The sequence below is a fragment of the Oncorhynchus mykiss genome, chromosome 19, assembly GCF_013265735.2.
Source record: "Oncorhynchus mykiss isolate Arlee chromosome 19, USDA_OmykA_1.1, whole genome shotgun sequence".
In the NCBI taxonomy this organism is placed as follows: Eukaryota; Metazoa; Chordata; class Actinopteri; order Salmoniformes; family Salmonidae; genus Oncorhynchus; species Oncorhynchus mykiss.
Window position 1 is genome coordinate 48,412,591 of NC_048583.1, and position 19,934 is coordinate 48,432,524.

A 19,934-nucleotide genomic window follows, 5' to 3' on the forward strand; every position below is an offset into this window, starting at 1 on the left:
TCGCCGTGCTGCCACGCTCACCATGAAAACACAGAGACAAAGATGTTGCTGCCTCGCCGTGCTGCCACGCTCACCATGGAAAACACAGAGAAAAAGATGTTGCTTCCTCGCCGTGCTGCCACGCTCACCATGGAAAACACAGAGAAAAAGATGTTGCTGCCTCGCCGTGCTGCCACGCTCACCATGGAAAACACAGAGAAAAATATGTTGCTGCCTCGCCGTGCTGCTACGCTCACCATGGAAAGCACAGAGAAAAATATGTTTCTGCCTCGCCATGCTGCCATGCTCACCATGGAAAACACAGAGACAAAGATGTTGCTGCCGCGCTCAATGTGGGAAACACAGAGAAAAAGATGTTGCTGCCTCGCCGTGCTGCCACGCTCACCATGGAAAACACAGAGAAAAATATGTTGCTGCCTCGCCGTGCTGCTACGCTCACCATGGAAAACACAGAGAAAAAGACGTTGCTGCCTCGCCATGCTGCCATGCTCACCATGGAAAACACAGAGACAAAGATGTTGCTGCCTCGCCATTCTGCTGCCTCGCCGTGCTGCCGCGCTCACCATGGAAAACACGGAGAAAAATATGTTGCTGCTGCGCTCACCATGGAAAACACAGATAAAAAGATGTTGCTGCCTCGCCATGCTCACCATTGAAAACACAGAGACAAAGATGTTGCTGCCTCGCCGTGCTGCCACGCTCACCATGGAAAACACAGAGACAAAGATGTTGCTGCCTCGCTCACCATGGAAAACACAGAGAAAAAGATGTTGCTGCCTCGCCATGCTGCCACGCTCACCATGGAAAACACAGAGAAAAAGATGTTGCTGCCTCGCCATGCTGCCATGCTCACCATGGAAAACACAGAGACAAAGATGTTGCTGCCTCGCCATGCTGCCATGCTCACCATGGAAAACACAGAGACAAAGATGATGCTGCCTCGCCGTGCTGCCGCGCTCACCATGGAAAACACAGAGAAAAATATGTTGCTGCCTCGCCGTGCTGCCGCGCTCACCATGGAAAACAGAGAAAAAGATGTTGCTGCCTCGCCATGCTCACCATGGAAAACACAGAGACAAAGATGTTGCTGCCTCGCCGTGCTGCCGCGCTCTCCATGGAAAGCACAGAGACAAAGAGGTTGCTGCCTCGTTCAGCATGGAAAACACAGAGAAAAATATGTTTCTGCCTCGCCGTGCTCCCACGCTCACCATTTGAAAGCACAGAGACATAGAGGTTGCTGCCTCGCTCACCATGGAAAACACAGAGAAAAATATGTTGCTGCCTCGCCATGCTGCCATGCTCACCATGGAAAACACAGAGAAAAATATGTTGCTGCCTCGCCGTGCTGCCGCGCTCACCATGGAAAACAGAGAAAAAGATGTTGCTGCCTCGCCATGCTCACCATGGAAAACACAGAGACAAAGATGTTGCTGCCTCGCCGTGCTGCCGCGCTCTCCATGGAAAGCACAGAGACAAAGAGGTTGCTGCCTCGTTCAGCATGGAAAACACAGAGAAAAATATGTTTCTGCCTCGCCGTGCTCCCACGCTCACCATTTGAAAGCACAGAGACATAGAGGTTGCTGCCTCGCTCACCATGGAAAACACAGAGAAAAAGATGTTGCTGCCTCGCTATGCTGCCATGCTCACCATGGAAAACACAGATACAAAGATGTTGCTGCCTCGCTCACCATGGAAAACACAGAGAAAAAGATGTTGCTGCCGCGCCGTGCTGCCACGCTCACCATGGAAAACACAGAGACAAGGATGTTTCTGCCGCGCTCACCATGGAAAACAGAGAAAAATATGTTGCTTCCTCGCCGTGCTGCTACGCTCACCATGGAAAGCACAGAGAAAAAGATGTTGCTGCCTCGCCATGCTGCCATGCTCACCATGGAAAACACAGAGACAAAGATGTTGCTGCCTCGCCATGCTGCCACGCTCACCATGGAAAACACAGAGACAAAGATGTTGCTGCCTCGCCGTGCTGCCACGCTCACCATGGAAAACACAGAGAAAAATATGTTGCTGCCTCGCCGTGCTGCCACGCTCACCATGAAAACACAGAGACAAAGATGTTGCTGCCTCGCCGTGCTGCCACGCTTACCATGGAAAAAGCAGAGAAAAAGATGTTGCTGCCTCGCCGTGCTGCCACGCTCACCATGGAAAACACAGAGGAAAAATATGTTGCTGCCTCGCCGTGCTGCCACGCTCACCATGGAAAACACAGAGAAAAAGATGTTGCTGCTTCGCCATGCTGCCACGCTCACCATGGAAAACACAGAGACAAAGATGTTGCTGCCTCGCCGTGCTGCCACGCTCACCATGGAAAACACCGAGAAAAAGATGTTGCTGCTTCGCCATGCTGCCACGCTCACCATGGAAAACACAGAGACAAAGATGTTGCTGCCTCGCCGTGCTGCCACGCTCACCATGGAAAACACAGAGAAAAAGATGTTGCTGCTTCGCCATGCTGCCACACTCACCATGGAAAACACAGAGAAAAAGATGTTGCTGCCTCGCCGTGCTGCCACGCTCACCATGGAAAACACAGAGAAAAATATGTTGCTGCCTCGCCGTGCTGCCACGCTCACCATGAAAACACAGAGACAAAGATGTTGCTGCCTCGCCGTGCTGCCACGCTTACCATGGAAAAAGCAGAGAAAAAGATGTTGCTGCCTCGCCGTGCTGCCACGCTCACCATGGAAAACACAGAGGAAAAATATGTTGCTGCCTCGCCGTGCTGCTACGCTCACCATGGAAAGCACAGAGAAAAAGATGTTGCTGCCTCGCCATGCTGCCATGCTCACCATGGAAAACTCAGAGACAAAGATGTTGCTGCCGCGCTCACCGTGGAAAACACAGAGAAAAAGATGTTGCTGCCTCGCCGCGCTGCCACGCTCACCATGGAAAACACAGAGAAAAAGATGTTGCTGCCTCGCCATGCTGCCACGCTCACCATGGAAAACACAGAGAAAAAGATGTTGCTGCCTCGCCGTGCTGCCACGCTCACCATGGAAAACACAGAGAAAAATATGTTTCTGCCTCGCCGTGCTGCCACGCTCACCATGAAAACACAGAGACAAAGATGTTGCTGCCTCGCCGTGCTTCCACGCTCACCATGGAAAACACAGAGAAAGAGATGTTGCTGCCTCGCCGTGCTGCCACGCTCACCATGGAAAACAGAGAAAAATATGTTGCTTCCTCGCCGTGCTGCTACGCTCACCATGGAAAGCACAGAGAAAAAGATGTTGCTGCCTCGCCATGCTGCCTCGCTCACCATGGAAAACACAGAGAAAAAGATGTTGCTGCCTCGCCATGCTGCCACGCTCACCATGGAAAACACAGAGAAAAAGATGTTGCTGCCTCGCAGTGCTGCCACGCTCACCATGGAAAACACAGAGAAAAAGATGTTTCTGCCTCGCCGTGCTGCCACGCTCACCATGAAAACACAGAGACAAAGATGTTGCTGCCTCGCCGTGCTGCCACGCTCACCATGGAAAACACAGAGAAAAAGATGTTGCTTCCTCGCCGTGCTGCCACGCTCACCATGGAAAACACAGAGAAAAAGATGTTGCTGCCTCGCCGTGCTGCCACGCTCACCATGGAAAACACAGAGAAACATATGTTGCTGCCTCGCCGTGCTGCTACGCTCACCATGGAAAGCACAGAGAAAAATATGTTTCTGCCTCGCCGTGCTGCCATGCTCACCATGGAAAACACAGAGACAAAGATGTTGCTGCCGCGCTCAATGTGGGAAACACAGAGAAAAAGATGTTGCTGCCTCGCCGCGCTGCCACGCTCACCATGGAAAACACAGAGAAAAAGACGTTGCTGCCTCGCCATGCTGCCATGCTCACCATGGAAAACACAGAGACAAAGATGTTGCTGCCTCGCCGTTCTGCTGCCTCGCCGTGCTGCCGCGCTCACCATGGAAAACACGGAGAAAAATATGTTGCTGCTGCGCTCACCATGGAAAACACAGATAAAAAGATGTTGCTGCCTCGCCATGCTCACCATTGAAAACACAGAGACAAAGATGTTGCTGCCTCGCCGTGCTGCCACGCTCACCATGGAAAACACAGAGACAAAGATGTTGCTGCCTCGCTCACCATGGAAAACACAGAGAAAAAGATGTTGCTGCCTCGCCATGCTGCCACGCTCACCATGGAAAACACAGAGAAAAAGATGTTGCTGCCTCGCCATGCTGCCATGCTCACCATGGAAAACACAGAGACAAAGATGTTGCTGCCTCGCCATGCTGCCATGCTCACCATGGAAAACACAGAGACAAAGATGATGCTGCCTCGCCGTGCTGCCGCGCTCACCATGGAAAACACAGAGAAAAATATGTTGCTGCCTCGCCGTGCTGCCGCGCTCACCATGGAAAACAGAGAAAAAGATGTTGCTGCCTCGCCATGCTCACCATGGAAAACACAGAGACAAAGATGTTGCTGCCTCGCCGTGCTGCCGCGCTCTCCATGGAAAGCACAGAGACAAAGAGGTTGCTGCCTCGTTCAGCATGGAAAACACAGAGAAAAATATGTTTCTGCCTCGCCGTGCTCCCACGATCACCATTTGAAAGCACAGAGACATAGAGGTTGCTGCCTCGCTCACCATGGAAAACACAGAGAAAAAGATGTTGCTGCCTCGCCATGCTGCCATGCTCACCATGGAAAACACAGAGACAAAGATGTTGCTGCCTCGCCATGCTGCTGCCTCGCCGTGCTGTCGCGCTCACCATGGAAAACACAGAGACAAAGATGTTGCTGCCTCGCTGTGCTGCCACTCTCACCATGGAAAACACAGAGAAAAAGATGTTGCTGCCTCGCTATGCTGCCATGCTCACCATGGAAAACACAGATACAAAGATGTTGCTGCCTCGCTCACCATGGAAAACACAGAGAAAAAGATGTTGCTGCCGCGCCGTGCTGCCACGCTCACCATGGAAAACACAGAGACAAGGATGTTTCTGCCCCGCTCACCATGGAAAACACAGAGAAAAATATGTTGCTGCCTCGCCGTGCTGCCGCGCTCACCATGGAAAACACAGAGAAAAAGATGTTGCTGCCTCGCCATGCTCACCATGGAAAACACAGAGACAAGGATGTTTCTGCCGCGCTCACCATGGAAAAAACAGAGAAAAATATGTTGCTGCCTCGCCATGCTCACCATTGAAAACACAGAGACAAAGATGTTGATGCCTCGCCGTGCTGCCGCGCTCACCATGGAAAACACGGAGAAAAATATGTTGCTGCTGCGCTCACCATGGAAAACACAGATAAAAAGATGTTGCTGCCTCGCCATGCTCACCATGGAAAACACAGAGACAAGGATGTTTCTGCCGCGCTCACCATGGAAAACACAGAGAAAAATATGTTGCTGCCTCGCCGTGCTGCCGCGCTCACCATGGAAAACACAGAGAAAAAGATGTTGCTGCCGCGCCATGCTCACCATGGAAAACACAGAGACAAAGATGTTGCTGCCTCGCCGTGCTGCCGCGCTCACCATGGAAAACACAGAGAAAAATATGTTGCTGCCTCGCCGTGCTGCCGCGCTCACCATGGAAAACACAGAGACAAAGATGTTGCTGCCTCGCTCACCATGGAAAACACAGAGAAAAAGATGTTGCTGCCTCGCCGTGCTGCCACGCTCACCATGGAAAACACAGAGACAAAGATGTTGCTGCCTCGCTCACCATGGAAAACACAGAGAAAAAGATGTTGCTGCCGCGCCGTGCTGCCACGCTCACCATGGAAAACACAGAGACAACGATGTTTCTGTCGCGCTCACCATGGAAAACACAGAGAAAAATATGTTGCTGCCTCGCCGTGCTGCCGCGCTCACCATGGAAAACACAGAGAAAAAGATGTTGCTGCCTCGCCATGCTCACCATGGAAAACACAGAGACAAAGATGTTACTGCCTCGCCGTGCTGCCGCGCTCTCCATGGAAAGCACAGAGACAAAGAGGTTGCTGCCTCGTTCAGCATGGAAAACACAGAGAAAAATATGTTTCTGCCTCGCCGTGCTCCCACGCTCACCATGGAAAGCACAGAGACATAGAGGTTGCTGCCTCGCTCACCATGGAAAACACAGAGAAAAAGATGTTGCTGCCTCGCCATGCTGCCATGCTCACCATGGAAAACACAGAGACAAAGATGTTGCTGCCTCGCCATGCTGCTGCCTCGCCGTGCTGCCGCGCTCACCATGGAAAACACAGAGAAAAAGATGTTGCTGCCTCGCCATGCTCACCATGGAAAACACAGAGACAAAGATGTTGCTGCCTCGCCGTGCTGCCGCGCTCACCATGGAAAACACAGAGAAAAATATGTTGCTGCCTCGCCGTGCTGCCGCGCTCACCATGGAAAACACAGAGACAAAGATGTTGCTGCCTCGCTCACCATGGAAAACACAGAGAAAAAGATGTTGCTGCCTCGCCGTGCTGCCACGCTCACCATGGAAAACACAGAGACAAAGATGTTGCTGCCTCGCTCACCATGGAAAACACAGAGAAAAAGATGTTGCTGCCGCGCCGTGCTGCCACGCTCACCATGGAAAACACAGAGACAACGATGTTTCTGTCGCGCTCACCATGGAAAACACAGAGAAAAATATGTTGCTGCCTCGCCGTGCTGCCGCGCTCACCATGGAAAACACAGAGAAAAAGATGTTGCTGCCTCGCCATGCTCACCATGGAAAACACAGAGACAAAGATGTTACTGCCTCGCCGTGCTGCCGCGCTCTCCATGGAAAGCACAGAGACAAAGAGGTTGCTGCCTCGTTCAGCATGGAAAACACAGAGAAAAATATGTTTCTGCCTCGCCGTGCTCCCACGCTCACCATGGAAAGCACAGAGACATAGAGGTTGCTGCCTCGCTCACCATGGAAAACACAGAGAAAAAGATGTTGCTGCCTCGCCATGCTGCCATGCTCACCATGGAAAACACAGAGACAAAGATGTTGCTGCCTCGCCATGCTGCTGCCTCGCCGTGCTGCCGCGCTCACCATGGAAAACACAGAGAAAAAGATGTTGCTGCCTCGCCATGCTCACCATTGAAAACAAAGAGACAAAGATGTTGCTGCCTCGCCGTGCTGCCGCGCTCACCATGGAAAACACAGAGACAAAGATGTTACTGCCTCGCTCACCATGGAAAACACAGATAAAAAGATGTTGCTGCCTCGCTGTGCTGCCACGCTCACCATGGAAAACACAGAGAAAAAGATGTTGCTACCTCGCTATGCTGCCATGCTCACCATGGAAAACACAGATACAAAGATGTTGCTGCCTCGCTCACCATGGAAAACACAGAGAAAAAGATGTTGCTGCCGCGCCGTGCTGCCACGCTCACCATGGAAAACACAGAGACAAGGATGTTTCTGCCGCGCTCACCATGGAAAACACAGAGAAAAATATGTTGCTGCCTCGCCGTGCTGCCGCGCTCACCATGGAAAACACAGAGAAAAATATGTTGCTGCCTCGCCATGCTCACCATGGAAAACACAGAGACAAGGATGTTTCTGCCGCGCTCACCATGGAAAACACAGAGAAAAATATGTTGTTGCCTCGCCGTGCTGCCGCGCTCACCATGGAAAACACAGAGAAAAAGATGTTGCTGCCTCGCCATGCTCACCATGGAAAACACAGAGACAAAGATGTTGCTGCCTCGCCGTGCTGCCGCGCTCACCATGGAAAGCACAGAGACAAAGATGTTGCTGCCTCGCTCACCATGGAAAACGCAGAGAAAAAGATGTTGCTGCCTCGCCGTGCTGCCGCGCTCACCATGGAAAAAACAGAGAAAAAGATGTTGCTGCCTCGCCGTGCTGCCACGCTCACCATGGAAAACACAGAGACAAAGATGTTGCTGCCTCGCTCACCATGGAAAACACAGAGAAAAGGATGTTGCTGCCTCGCCGTGCTGCAACGCTCACCATGGAAAACACAGAGAAAAAGATGTTGCTGCCTCGCTCACCATGGAAAACACAGAGAAAAAGATGTTGCTGCCGCGCCGTGCTGCCACGCTCACCATGGAAAACACAGAGACAAAGATGTTGCTGCCTCGCTCACCATGGAAAACACAGAGAATAAGATGTTGCTGCCTCGCCGTGCTGCCGCGCTCACCATGGAAAACACAGAGAAAAAGATGTTGCTGCCTCGCCGTGCTGCCACGCTCACCATGGAAAACACAGAGACAAAGATGTTGCTGCCTCGCTCACCATGGAAAACACAGAGAAAAGGATGTTGCTGCCTCGCCGTGCTGCAACGCTCACCATGGAAAACACAGAGAAAAAGATGTTGCTGCCGCGCCGTGCTGCCCCGCTCACCATGGAAAACACAAAGACAAAGATGTTGCTGCCTCGCTCACCATGGAAAACACAGAGAAAAAGATGTTGCTGCCTCGCCGTGCTGCCACGCTCACCATGGAAAACACAGAGAATAAGATGTTGCTGCCTCGCTCACCATGGAAAACACAGAGAAAAATATGTTACTGCCTCGCCGTGCTGCCACGCTCACCATGGAAAACACAGAGAATTAGATGTTGCTCCCTCTCCGTGCTGCCATGCTCACCATGGAAAACACAGAGACAGAGATGTTGCTGCCTCGCCGTGCTGCCGCGCTCACCATGGAAAGCACAGAGACAAAGATGTTGCTGCCTCGCTCACCATGGAAAACACAGAGAATAAGATGTTGCTGCCTCGCTCACCATGGAAAACACAGAGAATAAGATGTTGCTGCCTCGCCGTGCTGCCGCGCTCACCATGGAAAACACAGAGAAAAAGATGTTGCTGCCTCGCCGTGCTGCAACGCTCACCATGGAAAACACAGAGAAAAAGATGTTGCTGCCTCGCTCACCATGGAAAACACAGAGAAAAATATGTTGCTGCCGCGCCGTGCTGCCACGCTCACCATGGAAAACACAGAGACAAAGATGTTGCTGCCTCGCTCACCATGGAAAACACAGAGAATAAGATGTTGCTGCCTCGCCGTGCTGCCGCGCTCACCATGGAAAACACAGAAAAAGATGTTGCTGCCTCGCCGTGCTGCCACGCTCACCATGGAAAACACAGAGACAAAGATGTTGCTGCCTCGCTCACCATGGAAAACACAGAGAAAAGGATGTTGCTGCCTCGCCGTGCTGCAACGCTCACCATGGAAAACACAGAGAAAAAGATGTTGCTGCCGCGCCGTGCTGCCCCGCTCACCATGGAAAACACAAAGACAAAGATGTTGCTGCCTCGCTCACCATGGAAAACACAGAGAAAAAGATGTTGCTGCCTCGCCGTGCTGCCACGCTCACCATGGAAAACACAGAGAATAAGATGTTGCTGCCTCGCTCACCATGGAAAACACAGAGAAAAATATGTTACTGCCTCGCCGTGCTGCCACGCTCACCATGGAAAACACAGAGAATTAGATGTTGCTGCCTCGCCGTGCTGCCACGCTCACCATGGAAAACACAGAGAAAAAGATGTTGCTGCCTCGCCGTGCTGCCACGCTCACCATGGAAAACACAGAGAATAAGATGTTGCTGCCTCGCCGTGCTGCCATGCTCACCATGGAAAACACAGAGAAAAAGATGTTGCTGCCTTGCCGTGCTGCCATGCTCACCATGGAAAACACAGAGACAAATATGTTGCTGCCTCGCCGTGCTGCCGCGCTCACCATGGAAAACACAGAGAAAAATATGTTGCTGCCTCGCTGTGCTGCCGCGCTCACCATGGAAAACACAGAGACAAAGATGTTGCTGCCTCGCTCACCATGGAAAACACAGAGAAAAAGATGTTGCTGCCTCGCCGTGCTGCCACGCTCACCATGGAAAACACAGAGACAAAGATGTTGCTGCCTCGCTCACCATGGAAAACACAGAGAAAAGGATGTTGCTGCCTCGCCGTGCTGCAACGTTCACCATGGAAAACACAGAGAAAAAGATGTTGCTGCCGCGCCGTGCTGCCCCGCTCACCATGGAAAACACAGAGACAAGGATGTTTCTGCCGCGCTCACCATGGAAAACACAGAGAAAAATATGTTGTTGCCTCGCCGTGCTGCCGCGCTCACCATGGAAAACACAGAGAAAAAGATGTTGCTGCCTCGCCATGCTCACCATGGAAAACACAGAGACAAAGATGTTGCTGCCTCGCCGTGCTGCCGCGCTCACCATGGAAAGCACAGAGACAAAGATGTTGCTGCCTCGCTCACCATGGAAAACGCAGAGAAAAAGATGTTGCTGCCTCGCCGTGCTGCCGCGCTCACCATGGAAAAAACAGAGAAAAAGATGTTGCTGCCTCGCCGTGCTGCCACGCTCACCATGGAAAACACAGAGACAAAGATGTTGCTGCCTCGCTCACCATGGAAAACACAGAGAAAAGGATGTTGCTGCCTCGCCGTGCTGCAACGCTCACCATGGAAAACACAGAGAAAAAGATGTTGCTGCCTCGCTCACCATGGAAAACACAGAGAAAAAGATGTTGCTGCCGCGCCGTGCTGCCACGCTCACCATGGAAAACACAGAGACAAAGATGTTGCTGCCTCGCTCACCATGGAAAACACAGAGAATAAGATGTTGCTGCCTCGCCGTGCTGCCGCGCTCACCATGGAAAACACAGAGAAAAAGATGTTGCTGCCTCGCCGTGCTGCCACGCTCACCATGGAAAACACAGAGACAAAGATGTTGCTGCCTCGCTCACCATGGAAAACACAGAGAAAAGGATGTTGCTGCCTCGCCGTGCTGCAACGCTCACCATGGAAAACACAGAGAAAAAGATGTTGCTGCCGCGCCGTGCTGCCCCGCTCACCATGGAAAACACAAAGACAAAGATGTTGCTGCCTCGCTCACCATGGAAAACACAGAGAAAAAGATGTTGCTGCCTCGCCGTGCTGCCACGCTCACCATGGAAAACACAGAGAATAAGATGTTGCTGCCTCGCTCACCATGGAAAACACAGAGAAAAATATGTTACTGCCTCGCCGTGCTGCCACGCTCACCATGGAAAACACAGAGAATTAGATGTTGCTCCCTCTCCGTGCTGCCATGCTCACCATGGAAAACACAGAGACAGAGATGTTGCTGCCTCGCCGTGCTGCCGCGCTCACCATGGAAAGCACAGAGACAAAGATATTGCTGCCATGCTCACCATGGAAAACGCAGAGAAAAAGATGTTGCTGCCTCGCCGTGCTGCCGCGCTCACCATGGAAAAAACAGAGAAAAAGATGTTGCTGCCTCGCCGTGCTGCCACGCTCACCATGGAAAACACAGAGACAAAGATGTTGCTGCCTCGCTCACCATGGAAAACACAGAGAAAAAGATGTTGCTGCCGCGCCGTGCTGCCACGCTCACCATGGAAAACACAGAGACAAAGATGTTGCTGCCTCGCTCACCATGGAAAACACAGAGAATAAGATGTTGCTGCCTCGCCGTGCTGCCGCGCTCACCATGGAAAACACAGAGAAAAAGATGTTGCTGCCTCGCCGTGCTGCAACGCTCACCATGGAAAACACAGAGAAAAAGATGTTGCTGCCTCGCTCACCATGGAAAACACAGAGAAAAATATGTTGCTGCCGCGCCGTGCTGCCACGCTCACCATGGAAAACACAGAGACAAAGATGTTGCTGCCTCGCTCACCATGGAAAACACAGAGAATAAGATGTTGCTGCCTCGCCGTGCTGCCGCGCTCACCATGGAAAACACAGAAAAAGATGTTGCTGCCTCGCCGTGCTGCCACGCTCACCATGGAAAACACAGAGACAAAGATGTTGCTGCCTCGCTCACCATGGAAAACACAGAGAAAGGGATGTTGCTGCCTCGCCGTGCTGCAACGCTCACCATGGAAAACACAGAGAAAAAGATGTTGCTGCCGCGCCGTGCTGCCCCGCTCACCATGGAAAACACAAAGACAAAGATGTTGCTGCCTCGCTCACCATGGAAAACACAGAGAAAAAGATGTTGCTGCCTCGCCGTGCTGCCACGCTCACCATGGAAAACACAGAGAATAAGATGTTGCTGCCTCGCTCACCATGGAAAACACAGAGAAAAATATGTTACTGCCTCGCCGTGCTGCCACGCTCACCATGGAAAACACAGAGAATTAGATGTTGCTGCCTCGCCGTGCTGCCACGCTCACCATGGAAAACACAGAGAAAAAGATGTTGCTGCCTCGCCGTGCTGCCACGCTCACCATGGAAAACACAGAGAATAAGATGTTGCTGCCTCGCCGTGCTGCCATGCTCACCATGGAAAACACAGAGAAAAAGATGTTGCTGCCTTGCCGTGCTGCCATGCTCACCATGGAAAACACAGAGACAAATATGTTGCTGCCTCGCCGTGCTGCCGCGCTCACCATGGAAAACACAGAGAAAAATATGTTGCTGCCTCGCTGTGCTGCCGCGCTCACCATGGAAAACACAGAGACAAAGATGTTGCTGCCTCGCTCACCATGGAAAACACAGAGAAAAAGATGTTGCTGCCTCGCCGTGCTGCCACGCTCACCATGGAAAACACAGAGACAAAGATGTTGCTGCCTCGCTCACCATGGAAAACACAGAGAAAAGGATGTTGCTGCCTCGCCGTGCTGCAACGTTCACCATGGAAAACACAGAGAAAAAGATGTTGCTGCCGCGCCGTGCTGCCCCGCTCACCATGGAAAACACAGAGACAAGGATGTTTCTGCCGCGCTCACCATGGAAAACACAGAGAAAAATATGTTGTTGCCTCGCCGTGCTGCCGCGCTCACCATGGAAAACACAGAGAAAAAGATGTTGCTGCCTCGCCATGCTCACCATGGAAAACACAGAGACAAAGATGTTGCTGCCTCGCCGTGCTGCCGCGCTCACCATGGAAAGCACAGAGACAAAGATGTTGCTGCCTCGCTCACCATGGAAAACGCAGAGAAAAAGATGTTGCTGCCTCGCCGTGCTGCCGCGCTCACCATGGAAAACACAGAGAAAAAGATGTTGCTGCCTCGCCGTGCTGCCACGCTCACCATGGAAAACACAGAGACAAAGATGTTGCTGCCTCGCTCACCATGGAAAACACAGAGAAAAGGATGTTGCTGCCTCGCCGTGCTGCAACGCTCACCATGGAAAACACAGAGAAAAAGATGTTGCTGCCGCGCCGTGCTGCCCCGCTCACCATGGAAAACACAAAGACAAAGATGTTGCTGCCTCGCTCACCATGGAAAACACAGAGAAAAATATGTTGCTGCCTCGCCGTGCTGCCACGCTCACCATGGAAAACACAGAGAATAAGATGTTGCTGCCTCGCTCACCATGGAAAACACAGAGAAAAATATGTTACTGCCTCGCCGTGCTGCCACGCTCACCATGGAAAACACAGAGAATTAGATGTTGCTCCCTCTCCGTGCTGCCATGCTCACCATGGAAAACACAGAGACAAAGATGTTGCTGCCTCGCCGTGCTGCCGCGCTCACCATGGAAAGCACAGAGACAAAGATGTTGCTGCCTCGCTCACCATGGAAAACGCAGAGAAAAAGATGTTGCTGCCTCGCCGTGCTGCCGCGCTCACCATGGAAAAAACAGAGAAAAAGATGTTGCTGCCTCGCCGTGCTGCCACGCTCACCATGGAAAACACAGAGACAAAGATGTTGCTGCCTCGCTCACCATGGAAAACACAGAGAAAAAGATGTTGCTGCCGCGCCGTGCTGCCACGCTCACCATGGAAAACACAGAGACAAAGATGTTGCTGCCTCGCTCACCATGGAAAACACAGAGAATAAGATGTTGCTGCCTCGCCGTGCTGCCGCGCTCACCATGGAAAACACAGAGAAAAAGATGTTGCTGCCTCGCCGTGCTGCAACGCTCACCATGGAAAACACAGAGAAAAAGATGTTGCTGCCTCGCTCACCATGGAAAACACAGAGAAAAAGATGTTGCTGCCTCGCCGTGCTGCCACGCTCACCATGGAAAACACAGAGAATAAGATGTTGCTGCCTCGCTCACCATGGAAAACACAGAGAAAAATATGTTACTGCCTCGCCGTGCTGCCACGCTCACCATGGAAAACACAGAGAATTAGATGTTGCTGCCTCGCCGTGCTGCCACGCTCACCATGGAAAACACAGAGAAAAATATGTTGCTGCCTCGCCGTGCTGCCATGCTCACCATGGAAAACACAGAGACAAATATGTTGCTGCCTCGCCGTGCTGCCGCGCTCACCATGGAAAACACAGAGAAAAATATGTTGCTGCCTCGCTGTGCTGCCGCGCTCACCATGGAAAACACAGAGACAAAGATGTTGCTGCCTCGCTCACCATGGAAAACACAGAGAAAAAGATGTTGCTGCCTCGCCGTGCTGCCACGCTCACCATGGAAAACACAGAGACAAAGATGTTGCTGCCTCGCTCACCATGGAAAACACAGAGAAAAGGATGTTGCTGCCTCGCCGTGCTGCAACGTTCACCATGGAAAACACAGAGAAAAAGATGTTGCTGCCGCGCCGTGCTGCCCCGCTCACCATGGAAAACACAGAGACAAAGATGTTGCTGCCTCGCTCACCATGGAAAACACAGAGAAAAAGATGTTGCTGCCTCGCCGTGCTGCCACGCTCACCATGGAAAACACAGAGAAAAAGATGTTGCTGCCTCGCTCACCATGGAAAACACAGAGAAAAGGATGTTGCTGCCTCGCCGTGCTGCAACGCTCACCATGGAAAACACAGAGAAAAAGATGTTGCTGCCGCGCCGTGCTGCCCCGCTCACCATGGAAAACACAGAGACAAAGATGTTGCTGCCTCGCTCACCATGGAAAACACAGAGAAAAAGATGTTGCTGCCTCGCCGTGCTGCCACGCTCACCATGGAAAACACAGAGAATAAGATGTTGCTGCCTCGCCGTGCTGCCACGCTCACCATGGAAAACACAGAGAATAAGATGTTGCTGCCTCGCTCACCATGGAAAACACAGAGAAAAAGATGTTGCTGCCTCGCCGTGCTGCCACGCTCACCATGGAAAACACAGAGAATAAGATGTTGCTGCCTCGCCGTGCTGCCACGCTCACCATGGAAAACACAGAGAAAAAGATGTTGCTGCCTCGCCGTGCTGCCACGCTCACCATGGAAAACACAGAGAAAAAGATGTTGCTGCCTCGCCGTGCTGCCACGCTCACCATAGAAAACACAGAGAAAAAGATGTTGCTGCCTCGCTCACCATGGAAAACACAGAGAAAAATATGTTGCTGCCTCGCCGTGCTGCCATGCTCACCATGGAAAACACAGAGAAAAAGACAAAGACAAGGACAGAGAGAGAAAGAGGGGGGATCTAGTGCAGAAACCAAGATGAAAATGTTTGGTGGGAAAAAGCACACAAGAAAGGATTCCAGCTATCATTTCATGTTATTTCTCTCTCCCCTCCTCCTCCCATCATCCCTCCCTCTCTCCCCTCCTACCTCCCTCCCTATCTCACTTTGTTCACTATGTTCTTAGCTCTAGAGGCTTTTGTTTTGGTACTTCTTAAACAGTCTCCCTCTCCCCACCCTTCTTCTCTCTCCCTCTTCTTCTCCCCCCCTCCCTTCTTCTCTCTCCCTCTTCTTCTCCCCCCCTCCCTTCTTCTCTCTCCCTCTTCTTCTCTCTCCCTCTCCCCCCTCTTCTTCTCTCTCCCCCCCCTCTTCTTCTCTCTCCCTCTCCCCCCTCTTCTTCTCTTTCCCTCTCCTTCTCTCTCCCTCTCCCCCCTTTTCTTCTCTCTCCCTCTCCCCCTCGTCTTCTCTCTCCCTCTCCCCCCTCTTCTTCTCTCTCCCTCTCCCCCCTCTTCTTCTCTCTCCCTCTCTCCCTCTCCTTCTCTCTCCCTCTCCCCACTTTTCTTCTCTCTCCCTCTCCCCCCTCTTCTTCTCTCTCCCTCTCCCCCCTCTTCTTCTCTCTCCTTCTCCCCCCTCTTCTTCTCACTCCCTCTCCCCCCTCTTCTTCTCTCTCCCTCTCCTTCTCTCTCCCTCTCCCCCCTCTTCTTCTCTTTCCCTCTCCCCTCTTCTTCTCTCTCCCTCTCCCCCTCTTCTTCTCTCTCCCTCTCACCTCTCTTTTCTTCTCTCTCCCTCTCCACCCTCTTCTTCTCTCTCCCTCTCCCCCCTCTTCTTCTCTCTCCCTCTCTCCCTCTCCTTCTCTCTCCCTCTCCCCCTTTTCTTCTCTCTCCCTCTCCCCCCTCTTCTTCTCTCTCCCTCTCCCCCCTCTCCTTCTCTCTCCTTCTCCCCCCTCTTCTTCTCACTCCCTCTCCCCCCTCTTCTTCTCTCTCCCTCTCCTTCTCTCTCCCTCTCCCCCCTCTTCTTCTCTTTCCCTCCCCCCTCTTCTTCTCTCTCCCTCTCCCCCTCTTCTTCTCTCTCCCTCTCCCCCTCTTCTTCTCTCTCCCTCTCGCCTCTCTTTTCTTCTCTCTCCCTCTCCACCCTCTTCTTCTCTTTCCCTCCCCCCTCTTCTTCTCTCTCCCTCTCCCCCCTCTTCTTCTCTTTCCCTCCCCCCTCTTCTTCTCTCTCCCTCTCCCCCTCTTCTTCTCTCTCCCTCTCGCCTCTCTTTTCTTCTCTCTCCCTCTCCCCCCTCTTCTTCTCTTTCCCTCCCCCCTCTTCTTCTCTCTCCCTCTCCCCCTCTTCTTCTCTCTCCCTCTCGCCTCTCTTTTCTTCTCTCTCCCTCTCCACCCTCTTCTTCTCTTTCCCTCCCCCTCTTCTTCTCTCTCCCTCTCCCCCCTCTTTTCTTCTCTCTCCCTCTCCCCCCTCTTCTTCTCTCTCCCTCTCCTTCTCTCTCCCTCTCCCCCCTCTTCTTCTCTTTCCCTCTCCCCCTCTTCTTCTCTCTCCCTCCTCTTCTTCTATCCCCCCCTCTTCTTGTCTCTTCCCTCTCCCCTCTCTTCTTCTTTCTTCCACTCTCTTCTTCTCTCTGCTCCTCTCTCTTCGTCTCTCCTTCTCTCTGCTCCTCTCTCCTCTCTTCTTCTCTCTGCTCCTCTCTCCTCTCTTCTTCTGTGTGTCTGTGTTAGTGAGAGAGAGAGAGTGAGAGAGAGAGAGAGAGAGAGAGAGAGAATCAAACAGGCCAGGGAGGCTAGCGCACAGATGTGCTTATGGGAATCCAGAGGTATGGGGTGCTTAGGGACATAGGGACACACACATATATGTCTGCACACACACACACACACACACACACACACACACACACACACACACACACACACACACGTATGTATGCATGCTCACACACAAACACAGGGACAAACCAGGGACACATTCACCCTGAGAGACTGGGAGGAAGGACACGCACATCCCTCAGAGACATAGCAGGCACAAACACCCTCCACAGGGACAAAGTGGTGAGAATGTCGGAACACATCTCTACAGTCTTTCAGCAGCTAAAAATACTGACCTATCAGCCATGAAAGATGGTCCAATGTAGGGAATGGTATGTCTTCCTGTGTTGGTGTGGAGCAAGGCAGTGTGTGGCTCTGTTTTTAACAGTAGGGGCATTGAAAAGGAAAGTCTTCCTACACACACGCACATGCACACCCAGACACACATACACAAACACACACATACATAATACTGGAGCTGTATTCAGTGTTTTTTGGGGATGGCTGTATCTCTTAACCTCATTGGTTAATTGAGAGACGCCATCTTGATAAAAAGCCCCCCCTTCCCTCCCTTCCTTCCCTCCTCCCCTCCTTACCCCTTCCCTCATCCCCCCTTCTCTCCTTACCCCTTCCCTCCTCCCCTCGTTACCCCTTCCCTCCTACCCTCCTTCCCGCCTCCCCACCCCATCCCTCCTCCCCTCCCTTACCCCTCCTCCCTCAATCCCCCTTCCCTCCTTACCCCTCCTCTCCTTCCCTCCTCCCCTCCTTCCCTCCTCCCATCTTCCATTTTAATTTTACTCTCAGGCTTGATGCGTTGCAACTCGTTCTGTGTAATTAAAATGACTGCAAGGGGATGGAAAATAAGAGCAGAGAAGGAAGGAGGAAGAGTGAGAGAGAGAGAGAGAAGGTGGGTTTGCATGTGTGTCTGTGTGCATCTGTGTTAGTGTTCACATTATACCGTATACAGTATTAACAATAGTCTAATGCTTCTGTGATTCCTAGATACTGTCTGTGTGTCGTATGAACAGGATCATTACCTCCTTTGTATGGAAGTGGGCAATGTACTGTGAATCACAAAGACCCCATAATGATCCTCCACTTATTCAACATCACAGAACATAATCTAATAACAACAACTATGGCAATCCACCAAAACATGGTTTTCAATACATGTAATTACACAAAATGATTACAGCAGTATATCTATAAAAAAAATGATTGAAGTAATGGTTTTATTTTTATATAAATAACATATAAACTGTGTGCCCTGCATCTCTATGCAGACGTAGAGGTGTAATATGCAGAAATCACTCCACCATGTCCTGGTTGATCAAATTTGAACAGTTCACCTAATTTCAGTTTATGTGACAAAACAAGCAGTGTGGAGAATCATAGTACCATCTAAACTCCTGTGTGGAGAATCATAGTACCATCTAAACTCCTGTGTGGAGAATCATAGTACCATCTAAACTCCTGTGTGGAGAATCATAGTACCATCTAAACTCCTGTGTGGAGAATCATAGTACCATCTAAACTCCTGTGTGGAGAATCATAGTACCATCTAAACTCCTGTGTGGAGAATCATAGTACCATCTAAACTCCTGTGTGGAGAATCATAGTACCATCTAAACTCCTGTGTGGAGAATCATAGTACCATCTAAACTCCTGTGTGGAGAATCATAGTACCATCTAAACTCCTGTGTGGAGAATCATAGTACCATCTAAACTCCTGTGTGGAGAATCATAGTACCATCTAAACTCCTGTGTGGAGAATCATAGTACCATCTAAACTCCTGTGTGGAGAATCATAGTACCATCTAAACTCCTGTGTGGAGAATCATAGTACCATCTAAACTCCTGTGTGGAGAATCATAGTACCATCTAAACTCCTGTGTGGAGAATCATAGTACCATCTAAACTCCTGTGTGGAGAATCATAGTACCATCTAAACTCCTGTGTGGAGAATCATAGTACCATCTAAACTCCTGTATGGAGAATCATAGTACCATCTAAACTCCTGTGTGGAGAATCATAGTACCATCTAAACTCCTGTGTGGAGAATCATAGTACCATCTAAACTCCTGTGTGGAGAATCATAGTACCATCTAAACTCCTGTGTGGAGAATCATAGTACCATCTAAACTCCTGTGTGGAGAATCATAGTACCATCTAAACTCCTGTGTGGAGAATCATCGTACCATCTAAACTCCTGTGTGGAGAATCATAGTACCATCTAAACTCCTGTGTGGAGAATCATAGTACCATCTAAACTCCTGTGTGGAGAATCATAGTACCATCTAAACTCCTGTGTGGAGAATCATAGTACCATCTAAACTCCTGTGTGGAGAATCATAGTACCATCTAAACTCCTGTGTGGAGAATCATAGTACCATCTAAACTCCTGTGTGGAGAATCATAGTACCATCTAAACTCCTGTGTGGAGAATCATAGTACCATCTAAACTCCTGTGTGGAGAATCATAGTACCATCTAAACTCCTGTGTGGAGAATCATAGTACCATCTAAACTCCTGTGTGGAGAATCATAGTACCATCTAAACTCCTGTGTGGAGAATCATAGTACCATCTAAACTCCTGTGTGGAGAATCATAGTACCATCTAAACTCCTGTGTGGAGAATCATAGTACCATCTAAACTCCTGTATGGAGAATCATAGTACCATCTAAACTCCTGTGTGGAGAATCATAGTACCATCTAAACTCCTGTGTGGAGAATCATAGTACCATCTAAACTCCTGTGTGGAGAATCATAGTACCATCTAAACTCCTGTGTGGAGAATCATAGTACCATCTAAACTCCTGTGTGGAGAATCATAGTACCATCTAAACTCCTGTGTGGAGAATCATAGTACCATCTAAACTCCTGTGTGGAGAATCATAG

General features: G+C 51.0%; 1 protein-coding gene across 1 annotated transcript in view; it reads left to right on the forward strand.

Moving 5' to 3' along the window:
* LOC110498372 (AT-rich interactive domain-containing protein 1B) overlaps nucleotides 1-19,934 on the forward strand; it is a 331,437-nt gene that overhangs the window by 161,479 nt on the left and 150,024 nt on the right. The window lies entirely within an intron of this gene.